This window comes from Helianthus annuus, chromosome 2 (genome assembly GCF_002127325.2).
Source record: "Helianthus annuus cultivar XRQ/B chromosome 2, HanXRQr2.0-SUNRISE, whole genome shotgun sequence".
Classification (NCBI taxonomy): domain Eukaryota; kingdom Viridiplantae; phylum Streptophyta; class Magnoliopsida; order Asterales; family Asteraceae; genus Helianthus; species Helianthus annuus.
Window position 1 is genome coordinate 142913323 of NC_035434.2, and position 15123 is coordinate 142928445.

At 32.9% G+C, this 15123-nt stretch overlaps 1 pseudogene; it reads right to left on the reverse strand.

Annotated features, from left to right (window-relative positions):
* Positions 1-270: 270 nt before the first annotated feature.
* Positions 271-4209, reverse strand: LOC118485912 (annotated as a pseudogene).
* Positions 4210-15123: the final 10914 nt, after the last annotated feature.

Here is a 15123-nt window from a genome sequence, read left to right on the forward strand (position 1 = left end):
ATTGAATTCATGTGAACCAAACACCCCCTTAGTAACTTTCGACAAAAACATTTAATACTCAACTCGACATTTACCAAGCTTAACCATCTGACCCGCTACCCAACCGGGCCCATTTAGCCACATATTTCTAACCATAACAACACACACCATCAACAACAATGTTAGAAGCATAGGTATTTCAAAACCATATAATTGTTTGTTAATTTAAATGTTCAAAATCTATATTATAATATAACATAATTAAGTTGTAAATGATTAGGAATTACCAATTTAACAAAGGAAACACAGTAAGAAAACTTTGTAAGTTAATGTATTAACCACTGAAACAGCATTGTAATGTTGATTGCCTCCATAGTTCCTATTCCATTCCTTATTAACTGAGGGGATCATCATTGGGCTTTCCCTTGTTAAAAGCCTCGAGTAGGTAGACCGTAGAATCTCTCTGCATGATTTGTAAACATTTATGAGACTTTGAAAATTAAATAAATAAAAATGGAAAAATATTAGCAACTGAGATATAATAGTTAAGAATAACTAATTGTAAGTCTAAATATCTTTCTCCTTTAATTACTACCTGTGACTTTGCTGTCCAAGCCCAAAATACGCCGCTGGACTGGCCATCTGAATATATATAATTCATTAGAATAGGAAAAAGGTATACATCTAATAAAGGCACTTGACATACTTGTATCATTTTTGTTCATACAGGTTGTTAATAAATCAGTTTTGCATCGTTATTAAGGTTATTATAAAGCCATTAAATGGTGCACAGATCCGAAATGTGTACAAAAAATCAAATCTTGATAACAAACTACATGATCATTGCTCATGATAATTTTTAGGAGTGGCAATCGTGTCAGGTTATTTACCATTTTAAAGCCATCAAGGCATCAACCATATCCAGACACACTTAATATCGGTTAAATGGGCTATAAACGAATTCAGTTTCTTGCAAACACGTTCACTCTAAAAACTATATATTTATGATAACAATGTTAAACGGGACAATTGTAAACATGTTAACCCAAACATAACCCGTTTCATAAACGGGTTAGAAATGATGACCAAAACTTGAAAATTTGTAACATACCTTCATGTCACCAGCTCCCCTCCCAAATTTCTAAGCCAACAAAACTAATATTAGCAACTCATATATGATAATTAAAAAATCATAATTCTTAGTTATTAGTTATTACCCCGTCATCAGACTGAGAAGGCGTGTTCAACGCTTGACAATTGAATGTTTGAATATTGTAAAGCTCCATTATTGGGTCGTAGTTTTCGCCCCACCACCAGTGGCGTATTCAGAAACTTTTTTGACGGGGGGCACAATTCAAATGGGTTAAAAGAAAGCGGGTCAAAATGGGTCAAGTAAAACCAATTCATACTTATCCACATAATGATATTTTAAAAGTATTCATACTTATTTAGTTAACCACTCAATCACTCATATAAGGTAACTTAAATGATGAAACCAAAAGCTTTATGTTAGAGGGTCAAATGATATTATTTTGTTAAACTGTTTTAAAGTAACGTAGCTAGAATCTTGACATTTTATTAAACTAAATTTAATGAACTGATAAAGTAAAAATACTTAAAAACTAAAATTTCTAACTAAATAAAAGAATGATTTTAAACTATTAATATCATGCATTTCAAGTTTATATCTTCAAAATGAAGTTTAAACACATCTGACAAGAAAGTTCACATGTTGACTACAAACTGATTTTAACCACACATTTATATTGGCAAAATTCCAAGAATATCCATCATTTTTAGGCTTTTACTATTAACCCATCGTATCCTTAAATAACCCACCAAAACTCCACTTTCTGTTTCTGTAACTTCGCCACCGAAAGACGGCGATGTTGCATGGCTACGTAGGCTGGAATATGGACGGTGAGCATGTGCCCACCCTCCCTTAAGGGTAAATCCGCCACTGCCCACCACCTCTGAGTTTGCCATTTGTTGAACATTTCTCGACTTTCATGTTTTAGAAATAAGTTAAGTTTCGTGAGTTTTTATGTCTATATACACGGAATAAAAAAAGAATTGGAAATAAGTTCTTACTTGAATCGAATACGTTTAAGGTCATTTCAACCCTTAGGTAAAGAAACAAAAGTGATTTGAACCCCGGTATTGACCTGCACCATCCATTATTCAGGTTCATCATCCTCCAAAACTATATGACCAGATTGTCTAGGTGGCTCATACCCTCCACTTGTATGATGAGGATCACTGCTAGCGAAGTGCCAAGCTGGAGTAGAACTCAACCACCACTATTAACACTTCATCTAATCAATCACAGAGAGCAAAACAAACCAAAAACGAAAATACCATGTTACCTATTACAGCAACTAACGAATACTTGTATTCTGCAATAGATCAACTCCTTACATAGATCTTTAATATTATACTTTATCGGTTGGTCAGGTCAAATTGCACTATGCATATTTTTCTTAAGTGATTATCCTAGAATAGATCAAAATCTTTGCATGGATCTTTTGAAATATTTCTTTATCGGTTGGTTAAGAACATTCCAAATAAGAAAGATTCCAAACTTGTGTTTAAAAGTTTAAAATTTTTCTAACAACCATGAATCATAACATAAAATTCTTATACTTAGGCTCAAATTAGGGATGAGCATTTGGTACGGGGTACCGGTACCGAATTTCCGTTACCGATTTTTTTCTTTTAGTAACGTTATTGGTACCCACTTTTTGACATTTGCGGTACCCGTATTTTCGGTACCGATATCGGTAAAATACCGATTTTTTACCTTCAAATACCGGTACCGTACCTAACATTTTTGGTACCAGTACCCAGTTTTGTCGATTTTCAGTACATGTATTTTTGGTACCGGTACCGGTTCGGTACGATACCGATACCACACTCATCCCTAGCTCAGATATACCAATATCTACATAGAAAAGGTAATATAGTTTTTAGATTAACATGTGGAAGCATTATCTATTAATTAGTTACTTGTTGATCAAGAACAACATCACAACATAACTCTTGCTTTTTAACATAAGAGCTCAGGCTAACCTTTAACAATGTCATAAATTAGAGTTTTTTTCCTTTCGAATTTTAAAGTAACTGATAAAGTTTTAATACAAAAATATACCAACATCTACTTGATAAAGTTTTAATTAACTAATACAAAAATATAACTTACTTCTTCTTCATGCGGTTGGATCCAGTGTCTTGCATAGAAAGCAACCTACAATGCAATTGAATTGATTAGTTATAGGTTTTGCATTCTCAATAACAAAACTAAAACTAATGAATCTACATCTAACAAATTGGCTTTAAAGGAACACTATATATTAGGACTTGTAATGAGAGATTTCACAATTTTGTTATGAATACTAAATATACCCCCTAATTATTAATAAAAAAAGAAAAACAGAGAGAAAATATAATTAGTGAAAAAGAAGTGGCCCCTTATTTTTCCTCAACTCACGCCCATTATCTCCATGGCAAGGGCCTAGCCATCTAGATAGCGCCCCTCTTTGGCAATGATGGGTTGGTCCAGTGAGCCTTAGTAAGAAAGAAAGAGAAACTTATGATTCATATACATCTTTTCGTTTAAATCTTTAAAATAGGAATTGATCAATTTTTTGACTCCTTAGGCTCATGGTTTATAATCATATTCAAAATGTAGCAGGTGGTGGAATGTGATTTACCTATTTTAAATTTTTTAAAACCCGGTTCAAAGCGGCCGGTTGTACTGGTTGAACTACCCCCGTTAGAACCGGTTAAACCGCCCGGTACACCCGGTTGAATCATCTGATACACCCGGTTAAACCGTTTATAAGCAAAATCCAGTACAACATAAAAACGGATTTTAAAACATTATTGTTATTTGCATCTATGATAAGATATGCTTTTAGCCAAAATAATAATAATAATAATAATAATAATAATAATAATAATAATAATAATAATAATAATAATAATAATAATAATAATAATAATAATAATAATAATAATAATAATAAGGCAAATTGGATTTAAATAATCCCAACTCACTGTTATTGGCCAATAATAATCCCAACTCATTTAATCACCAATAATAATCCGAACTATTCACTTTTCTTTGTAAAATACTCCCAGTTAAAAAAACACTAACTAGATTAAAAATTTGCTGATGTGGCTTGCCACGTCACCTGCCACATCAGTTGCCATGTAATCGAAAAATGCCATGTAGACTGCCACATCAGTTGCCACGTCATCAAAAATGCCACGTAGACTGCCACATCAGCTGCCACGTCATCAAAATGCCACATCAACTGCCACGTCATATGACACATCAGCTAAAAGGGCCACATCAGATGCCACATCAGCAAAATTTTAACCTAGTTAGTGTTTTTTTAACTGGGAGTATTTTACAAACAAAAGTGAATAGTTCAGATTATTATTGGTGATTAAATGAGTTGGGATTATTATTGGTCAATAACAGTGAGTTGGGATTATTTAAATCCAATTTGCCTAATAATAATAATAATAATAATAATAATAATAATAATAATAATAATAATAATAATAATAATAATAATAAGTAGCAATTGACTAACAATAGTGTGAGTATACATAGCTGCTACCTTTCGGACAAAATAATTAAGTGTGTTGAAGTATACATAGTTGCTCCCTTTCGGACAAAATAATTAATTAGATACCTTGAAACTCCATAACATTTAAAGGTTCCCATTGAGAAACCACTACCTTTTCTACAATGATTTCATACCAAATGGTTAAGAAAAAATAAAAAGGCAGAAGTAACAATTCATATGTGTAAAATTACAGTTTTAAAATAATATAAAATATATAGCCAGTGGGATTGATGCATGCAGGACACAAATAAATAATCATTCACTATGAAAATAATTCATTTCGGCCCAAACAATTTTGGCCAAAACCAAGCATATGGATTTTTTAAAACAACCCACTTTGACCCGAACCCATATGCTCATAAACTGTTACGACTCAGACCCGTTTTAACCCATCACCCAAAATTGCCCTTTTTGTCAGACTCAATTCATATGGAAAAAAAATACAAAAAACAGAGATGCAAGCACTAACCCATTGATAATGATGTCTTCTGGTGTAGCTCTCGTTGAGTATGTTTAAACAGGTACCCCTGATAACATATACAAATGTAATAACCAATTCGAGTCTTAACATTATCTTATAGGAAATGACAATGAACACAATCTTACACCTGGCTCGGACTGCTTCTTCAAGGCATGGTTTCTTGGTAACCTTCATGGTATTAGATCCTTCCCCAAAAGCTTGTGTACCATTTCTAGATGTCTCCCCAACCTCAAATTGAAACTTGTCTTTCGATGTCGAGATTAAACAAATAGCCAAGATGCTTTAGTGGAAGCAAATAATAAAGGTGCAAAAAATGAAAATGATGTGAAAAATACAATACCTTTATTATATTTAAAGATTAATAGCACTAAAGAAAGCACCTGATTCATTTAAAATTTCATTCAATGAGCCACGTTCACACGAGTTTCTAAAAGTACTGTATATACTAATTGAGCCGAACCTTTCTCGCCAATGATCGTAGGTCTAATGGTACTTTTCGTCTTTTTCCCATTTCAAAAGTAGAAAAGAAGAACAAGAACCTTAAAAAGGTATGAAGATCCCAAACTTAAGTCTAAAATAGTACCAATGCTCAATTAGTTTTCACTGTTAGTATTTTAAGATGGCACATCAGACCCTTTAGGAAAGGAAAACCTGTTTAAGACCATCTTTAGTGAAAACATCAAAAGTTACAAATTATTTTACAACATTACAAATGATAGGGCATATTTTTTTTATGTAAAGGAGTACCACCACTCTTTCCTATTTTGGTGAGTAACTCTAAGTAGCTAAAAGTTATAACTCCCAGTCAGTGCCTTTAATAGAATGTGTATATAATCAGGATTGTTTTTGCTCTTACTTTGTTTTTCACTTAATAAATCATCAAGTATGGATGATCATTTGATACTTGGTACCAGTACCGAATTCCCCATACCGACTTTTTTCGATACCCACATTTTGACGTTTTCTGTAAAAGTTAAAGAACATGTTACCACTTTGACGTTGAAAAGTCAAGCAGTTTCACCTTTAAAAGAGTGTGGGATTATCCTATTTAAGTGAGTAACATCAATTTTCTCCTATATTATAATAGCCCCAATGCAAAAAAAAAAAAAAAAAAGATCCATTTTATTAAATCCTTTTAGTTATGAGAAAAGTGTTTTGTAGTTCACTTATAACTTAGTTCTTATGTCAATCCTTCATATGTATGCATATGATATAACCCTTAAATTCCAAGATTCAGAGGGTGATGATATGTTTGAGACTTATACAGGTTACCTAATAAGCCAAAGCGTAGGGTGATGATATGTTTGACCTTCGGTACTCTCGTCAATGCCATAATCTGTATACATGTTTATCAAAAAAGAAAAAAACAAAGTAATAATCAGCTATAAAAATTATATGGATTTCAGCCACCAATTCAAATCTAAAAAGTAATGATAATCAAACATCAAAACCTGTGAGAATCCAGTAAACCATCAATTTGTGCATGTTCAATCATATATTCTTCAATATACTCAGTAAACCTCCATAATCATATGATCAAAGCTACTTAAGCCAGTCAACTTATGACCTGACCCATATATGATGTCCGTAATAACCCTACTATCTGATTTGACTGAGAAGATACATGAGTTATTTGCTTTCCACTTCCAACCGTCGTCGCTTTTACCAACCCTTAATGAACTCACCATTTCCTCCAGAGTCCAGATCTCTAATCTCTGCAAGCTAAACATCAGTTAACATAGTTATCAGTCTTTTTTTATAGAGTAACTAATATGACACATAACTTTGGGTCAATAAAAAAACACACAATTTCTTTATTCTAATAGTTAACATAGTTATCAGTTTACCCGCTTGACCCACCTAACCATAAAAAAAAACATTTATAAAAAAATGCACCTTCAATTTTTTCACAGCAAACATGCATTTTTGACAACACTATAATGTATTTTATATACTCTTTTGATAACAGAAAAATACAACAAAACTGCACTTCATAAAAAACTACATAACGATGAGCTTTCTGCGTTTTTAACAACGGCAAAAAACTACGGATATCTGTTATCTATATATCACTGAATTATCAGTGTTAATTTGATATATATATATATATATATATATATATATATATATATATATATATATATATATATATATATATATATATATATATATATAGGGTCGGGATTTAGAGAAAACAGTAGAAAGTGTGAGAACGGTGAGAACGCTTAACGATCGTCCGATCAAAACAATCTATGGACTAGATTGGCGCGGTGGCGTTTTCGTAAATAACATCAATTTTATTACGTGGACGCGTTTCATTAAGGGTAAAAGGGTCTTTTTGACTACTCCACATAAAACGCCATCTCATGAAATAAAACGCCAAAAACAAAAATCACAAACCATTCTAGGTAAAACGCCACTAAATATAAAACGCCAAACTTAATTATAGTACAATGTCGCCTAAAAAAACGGCCAAAAATCCTATATATACAACATCTCAGACCTTCAATTAAAAACACATACAAAAACCCAAACGCCATATTTGATTTAACCCATTCGCCTTAGAAACGCTAAAAAACCCAAACATCAAATATCTTCTACCCCAAAAACGTTTTATTGAAATTCAGTTTGGCTGTCAGTAAGATTTCGCTCAATGAAATAGACAAAATCCTTAAGTTAGGATGTTGTCCATTTCATTGAGTAAAATCTTATTGATTTATCCTAAACTTCCATCAATTTATAACGCCAAAAACATACAAAAACATAATTGAGGTTTGTTGTCAATAAAGTTCGGCTGTATGGGGTGGACAACATTGTCAGTTATCTTTCTTTACCGAGGATTAACAATGTTGTTCATCTCATACAACAAAACATTATTGATTTTAGCATGATCAAAATTTGAGGTTTAAGGTGATCTTATTTCGTGGCGTTCTTTTTATTGGTAAAACGCCAAAAAAGTTAAAAAAAATCAAACATCGTTGATTGTAAAAATTCAAGATTGTTGGCTGAAGGATCTAAACTCAATAACATTTTGTTGCATGAGATAGACAAATCTTCAAAAAAAAAGATGCTGATGTCAGACTGTGTGCTTCTAAACAGCAACACAAAAAACTACTTGAAAAACAAAAAAAAAAAAAACAAAATGAATCATACGAAAGTCGAACCAGCCAATTAACATGATTCAAAAAAGAAGAAAGAGATTGGTGACAGAGAAGATTTGGAAGATCAATTGTTTATGTATTCTTTTTTTTTATTTTCCTTTTCAGTTAGTTTTTATATAATAAAAACGCCATATATAATAAAAACGCCAAAACAGCCAAAAATGCTTGTTTAAACGATATCATCCAGTTAAACGCCACCAAAAAACTCCCAAACTATGATAAAATTACTTTGAAAAATTATTTTAAAAAACCAAAAAAAAAAAATAAAAAAAAAGCAAACTTGAAAATGTAACTAGAAACAGTAAATACAAAATCAGTAATACTGAAGAATCTAAGATGCCAAACTTGAAAGATGGGACGTGTTACAGACTTCAGAGATAAAGCTTATCAAAAACATTAAGTATAAAACAGTAACTGAAAAGACCAATACTTTATTATAATAATGCACCGCCTAATTTAGGCTCCAAAAAGACATCCTATAAAATGATACGTCTCAGCAACTTCCATTTGATCAAACCAAAAAAACAAACGCCAATACTACTAAATACCACCCACTGTAAATTGCCAACAAATAAACTGAATGAATTGTTATCAGAGGGGAGTAACTCAGAAAGATTTTGCTGCATGAGATAGACAAAATTTCAAGAAAAAGATACTGATGCCAGTCATATGGCATTTTGTATTTTTGTTCTTGAAGAAGATTTGGATAAGGAGAAGAGATCAATGACATTGAAGAGTGGGTTCACTATAAAGATGAAAGATCCAGATAAAGAAAAAGCGAAAAACCCACTCACACGCCATAGATCTATGTCCCCAAACATCCACAAAAAAAAGCCAGTTCAACAGACGAGCAGGCAAAAAAAATCAAACCGATGGGTTTGTTAAGTTTTACATAAAACGCCATATATTTGGTGACAGTTCTGGTATTATTAAAGAAGAGAGAGGCTGATGACAGTGAAGATTGAGAAAAGAGATACGATTAGGATTTTTAATTTATTTCCTTCCCTTGTATTTTTTTTCATGTGGTTGAAATATAATTTAACAATAGTAAAACGCCAAGATACCACAAACGCCAAAATGTTTATAAAAAATAATTGAACAATAGGCCATCTTGTTTGAAACCCCTTGGAAAATGCCATTCAAATAGATTTCCTGCCCCGTGGGTTCCAATGGCATACGATGTGAATAAACGCCATAAACGCCAAAATGTTGATACAATGAAACCATTAAAACGCCATTAATTATTGAATTTGGTTAACGCCAAAAATCTTAAAAACCAAAAATTAAAACAACATTGGGAAAGCGGAACTGGAAAAGCAGAAGATGAAAGGACAAAAAAGCCCCTCCGCCCTTTTCTAAGCGGCGTGACACGTGTTGGGCCAGGAAGCGTTCTCACCGTTCTCACACTTTTGAGCGTTTTCTCCCGATCCCGTTTCTATATATATATATATATATATATATAAATTATGCATAATATTAAAATTACGGATATCTCACCGAGATAAGCTATTTCTCAAATATCGATCCTTGACCGATATCCGATATTTTACTGCAATAACTGCATAGATATAATCATCCAACTGCAAACAATACAACAATATAGAAAAACTAAATTAATTGGTTTAACACCAACAGTTTGTGAGTTATTGATGAGGGCAAGTGCAAGCTATAATATGCTAGAAGAAAAGTACAAACTCATTATCATACAACTGCTATATCAGAAAAAAAAACATACTTACAACTCGAGCGGAGACAGGTTGCTGCGGTGCCGCTGTGATGCTATTGTCAAAACCCTAACAAAGGACAAATATGAATGGGAAAAAGTTTATTTAGAAACAATGAAAAGTGAGAGATCTAATAGCATACGAATACAAAATGAGAGACGAAGTGTTTTCCAATGGCGCCGCCAAGAACAAAATAGAGGAAGAATCCAACCGGAAAGGTGGCGGTGTAGCATAGGAGCAACCAAGGCACCGACATCGAAACTCCAATCCCCGTTGGAGTTAATTTGCAAGAAAACAGATAAAGATTCAAAAGAATTGCAAATTTACATACCCATTCTCAGTTTCAGATAAACATAGAAGCTTGGAAATAATAAATACAGGTTAAAAATTTTAGAAACACGAAATGCGATTCAAAAAATAGAAATCACTATTCAAATTTACAAAAACGATTGGAGATTTTAAACATTAAACAAATAAGCAAACACAAAAACCTAAGTAAAAAATGAAACATGTCGCACATAAATAAAAAACAAACAACTAAATTTCAGAAATCCAAAAAAGGTGTTTGGAGTTTCATGATGTTTACCTTCTAATCTGAAACTTTTGAGCCCTACCTTCAACCCCTGAAACAGAGAATTTCGCCAAGTGAAGATTGGGGGCGCTAGGGTTTGCAAACGTGAATTGCGATTCGTCTAAGAAACGAATGGATATGGACCGGACCTTAGGTTGCCGTGTACGTAAACAGTTTTAGGCGGCAAATGACAAATACCGGATTACATAAACATCGAAGAAAACATACCTGCAGAGAGTTCTTATGCTTGAGATCCAGAGATTTCTTAAGTTCTTATGCAACTGGAATTCAAAGAAACACCAGTTAGAGCGATGGAACATGCAAGATATATGAGATTGAAATTAGGGTTTTAAGGCTTGATTGAAGAGACGACGTATTAGAGAAGATTTCTAATTGATTGATTGAGAATTAAGTGAGTTTCCATATAAAGCATTTTGCCGCTTAAACACCAATTATCTGGCCAAAGGCCATTGCCACATCATGGTCAAATGGTCAACATTATTTTGCTTTAGTATAATAGATTTTCACGAGTTATCACAAGTCTACTAGTCTCTCACCATGTATTATTTTCACATTGTAGAGGTATGCCAACTAAACTTTTTTATTAATAATATCCATGTAGAACAAGCTTAAATCAATAACTGAAGTTGTTGTATCTTAAAAACTTTTGATTTGTTATGAATGCATCATAATGTGGTGAATGAATGCATCATAATATGGTGACTCTCCACATATGTAACCTCCATATATTTATTACCTTTGTATTAATGTTAAGTCTCTATAAATAGAGGTTTCATGTAATTGGTAATACACATCTCAATGAATACGAATTCCATATTCTATATTTCTCTCTACAATACATATAATCCTTGTTCTTGTCTGTATGTTAGTTGCTAGTAGGTCGTTGTTTTACAACACGTTATCAGCACGATTCGCATTTGAAGTTAGATCATATTATCGTATGTTACGATAGTCCTCAATTTCGCTACACCCCAAACAATTTTTTTTGTTTGCATTTTCGTTTCACAACCGCTTGAAGCCACCAACGACCGATTGAGTGCATCTAACTATTTTGCAATTAAGGTACCTTCTGAACCATCCCTTGATCTTATATGCAATACACACATCGCACACAAGTATTTTGTTTAGATGTATTTGAATACAACTAATTATATATCTGATATGTTTATGGATAGTAACCATTGAAATAGAAAAAATAAAATTAAGATGACCTTAAAACAATTTTTTCGTTGAAGTCTTTTGAGTCACTCGGTTCGGATAACCTCCTTTTTATAAATGAAAAATATCATGAATAAAACCATCAAGTTGAAAATAGCTTTTGCTAACAACCAAAAATTGTTGTTGGATAAGATTATTAGACCAGATTTAATGAATGGAAGGGTCCGCTTATTATCTAATTTAAATTGAATAAATTCTTTTTATTGCCTAATTAATTATATTTAGTCAATTTTAATTAACTCAAAGTAAATTTGTAACTGTTGAAGATCACCATATCACATTATCCTTGTGAATATTTATATTAATATACAAAAGCTTTTATATTGTAATAATATTATTTTATTCATATAAACTTAATTAATCAAGAAACCGTAATATTATTTATTGCATTCAATTGTATAGCTATAAATGCTATTTTGTTTTAGAAAAGGGGATTTCGTAACTAAAGTTTGATTGAAACATTAAATATTTTTCAAAGTTCGTAACTGAAGCTTGATTAAAGTTAAAAGTTAAAACATTAAATAATTTTCAAAAGAATCGAATAAGGTGAACTATTTTCTTTAGTTTTAGAAAATTAACTTTTATCATAGAAAACAAAACAAAGTTTGGGTCTTAGTCCCCTATCCAATAGATATTTAAATGAGGTAACTAATATTTTAAAAGCTCATTAGTTGAATATTTTTAATTAAGTATTTAATCATTCATCAGGTTGTTAGACCTAACAATTAGTAAACATTTACATGATACAATACATTATATGATGCTATGATTATTTATTTTATGTAGACTGTAGTTACTAGAAATTGAACTAGTTTTCTTTCAAAAAAAAAAAAAAAATGAACTAGTTAGGGGGATGTATTCGGATCCGAACTTATATAATAATCATAATATTCTCGAGAACTTATTTTATATGACTTATATAATAATCATAATATTCTCGAGAACTTATTTTTTATTTGACGTGCAGTCGTGGTACACGCTCAAAATTTAATCCAATTACAACTAATTAGCTAGCGGTAAGTGGGTATCGAACACAGGGAGTTTGTGGAATATGTGTTATCTCAATGTATGTCTAACTAATTAGATTAATCTAAATTCCAAGAAATGTAAATTTCAATGTTTGGGTTGAATGGTTTTAATTATCTAGAGTTACTAAAATAGAATACAAATCAAAGTTAAGTTTTATAACAGGATAAGAGGGTAGTGATCATCCCGAGTTTCAGGTTTTAAGTGACAATCAAGGTTCATGTTCAACTGGAAAGAACTACATAGACATAGCTCATGCAAGATCAATTGTTTGTGATAAAAGGGAACTAAGTACTCGGATTCCTAGAACGCGAGGTTGTTACCCGATGACCAATCAACATATATCCAACCCTAATCCCTCCCATGATATCTCGATTGCCAACGGCACCAAGAACGTATGGTTTAGAACTATGATCAAACATACATCAACAATTTACAAACACCCAATCAAACACCATAATAAACTAACAACACATGCACAATTTAATATTCCAGAAATTAAAGAACAAACATAATTGTCACAAATAAAACCTTACAATCAAGACGATCACCAAGCAAACCTAGCCGCTCATAGTGTCGTGAATCGTCATAACAATCAAACCTTTGTCCAATGGAATCAAAAACAAAGTCTCCATGTTTAGACCACTCAAGAACACCTTAGAACACCCCAAAATCGCCCCCTAATCAGTTACTAAACGAAAACCATGATTGGATTTGAAAAGACACAATAAAACATCATAAATTAGGGTAGTTACACATTTCTCGCTGGCCTCCACCGTAAGTTACGGTGGCCACCGTAGCTTACGGTGGCTTGGAATAGCTTACGGTGGGTCTCTACTGCCTTACGGTGGAAGAAAAATGCTGGGGGCTACCGTAATTTACGGTAGCTACCGTAAATTACGGTAGGCTTCAGCATGCAATTTTGTTTTCAGCATAACTTTTTCGTTTCAACTCCGTTTTCTTCACCGTTTTCGCCTACGTTCTCGTAATTTCGTCCTCTATAATGTTATCCTCTTAATTCTTCCATACCAATAATTGATTTTTTCCATTTATTCTCCGTCTTTCAATCTCCAATCCAGTCGCGCCTATTCGAAGCTTCATTCCCACACATTTAAGCCCCAAATGTACCTGAAACACAAGCAACCATAGTTATCTAATTCTAGACAATTACCCGATTAAATGTGGGATTTTAATATCGTTTATACCACTTAAGGGTTGTCTTACGGACTACCCGTCACATCCCCACACTTAACCGTTGCTTGGCCCAAGCAACCCGTTCAACAAAATACAATTTATTCAAGCGATCAAGCACAAACCAAGCAAACAAATGTCCTCATTTACTAACTCTTTCTTAAAATTGTACATGACACACCCCTCACAAAACTCTCCTCTTGGCGACAAGCAATAACTAGCAAAGATAAGCTAGATCACACTTAAAGCAAACGGGTGGTTGCATGACAATAAGCTTGTAATTAAATCGGTGATTCGCCTAAATGATTTGCTAAACATGCACGTGAATCAAAGGAACTTAGAGGTTGTAACGTGGCAAGGAAAATGGGTTGGAAATGGAAATACATATGCGAAGTAGCTAACGATTCAACCCGATCTTTTATTTCTAACTAAAACAAAACATAAACAACTATATACAAACTATCTCATTCATTTTTTTTTCATTTTTCATTGCTTTTTCTTTTTCTTTTCTTTTCTTTTTCTTTCGATTTAACAAACATAACAAACAAGCATACTTGAACAAGACGATTATACTAATAGACCGAGTCAAATACGAGTTAATTTTTTAAGAGAAGGTAGGCACGGGTTAACAAAAGATCGGCTCAAAGCTCAAATGGGCTACTAAAGTCCAAACCCCCGCCCCTCTCGCTACCATGCTCGTATATATAACTTATGAGGTCCAACCCCCCAAATCCCACACTCGCACACACCAAGACGAGGCTACCTAATTACCCTTATCCTTTTCACATGCATATCAAGCTAAGGCCTCAAACCGCATTCAAGCACAAGTTCTAATGCACCACCACCCATTGCCACTCTCATCAAGAAAAATGTATTCTAATATATTCAAGTAGTGGCTCAACTCTCACCAAGAAAGAACAAGGGGATATGGGTTGCCGATGTGTCATGCGGTTTAATAATCAAATGTTCAATTTTGGACCATTTTTCGCTTGATTCTTAAAATTTTTACAATTTTTCAAAAATTTCCCCTCATCCCCACGCTTGGGATACATTGTCCCCAATGTATGGTTTTGAAGGGAAGATCGCTTAAACCACTACAACATCAATTGTTGCT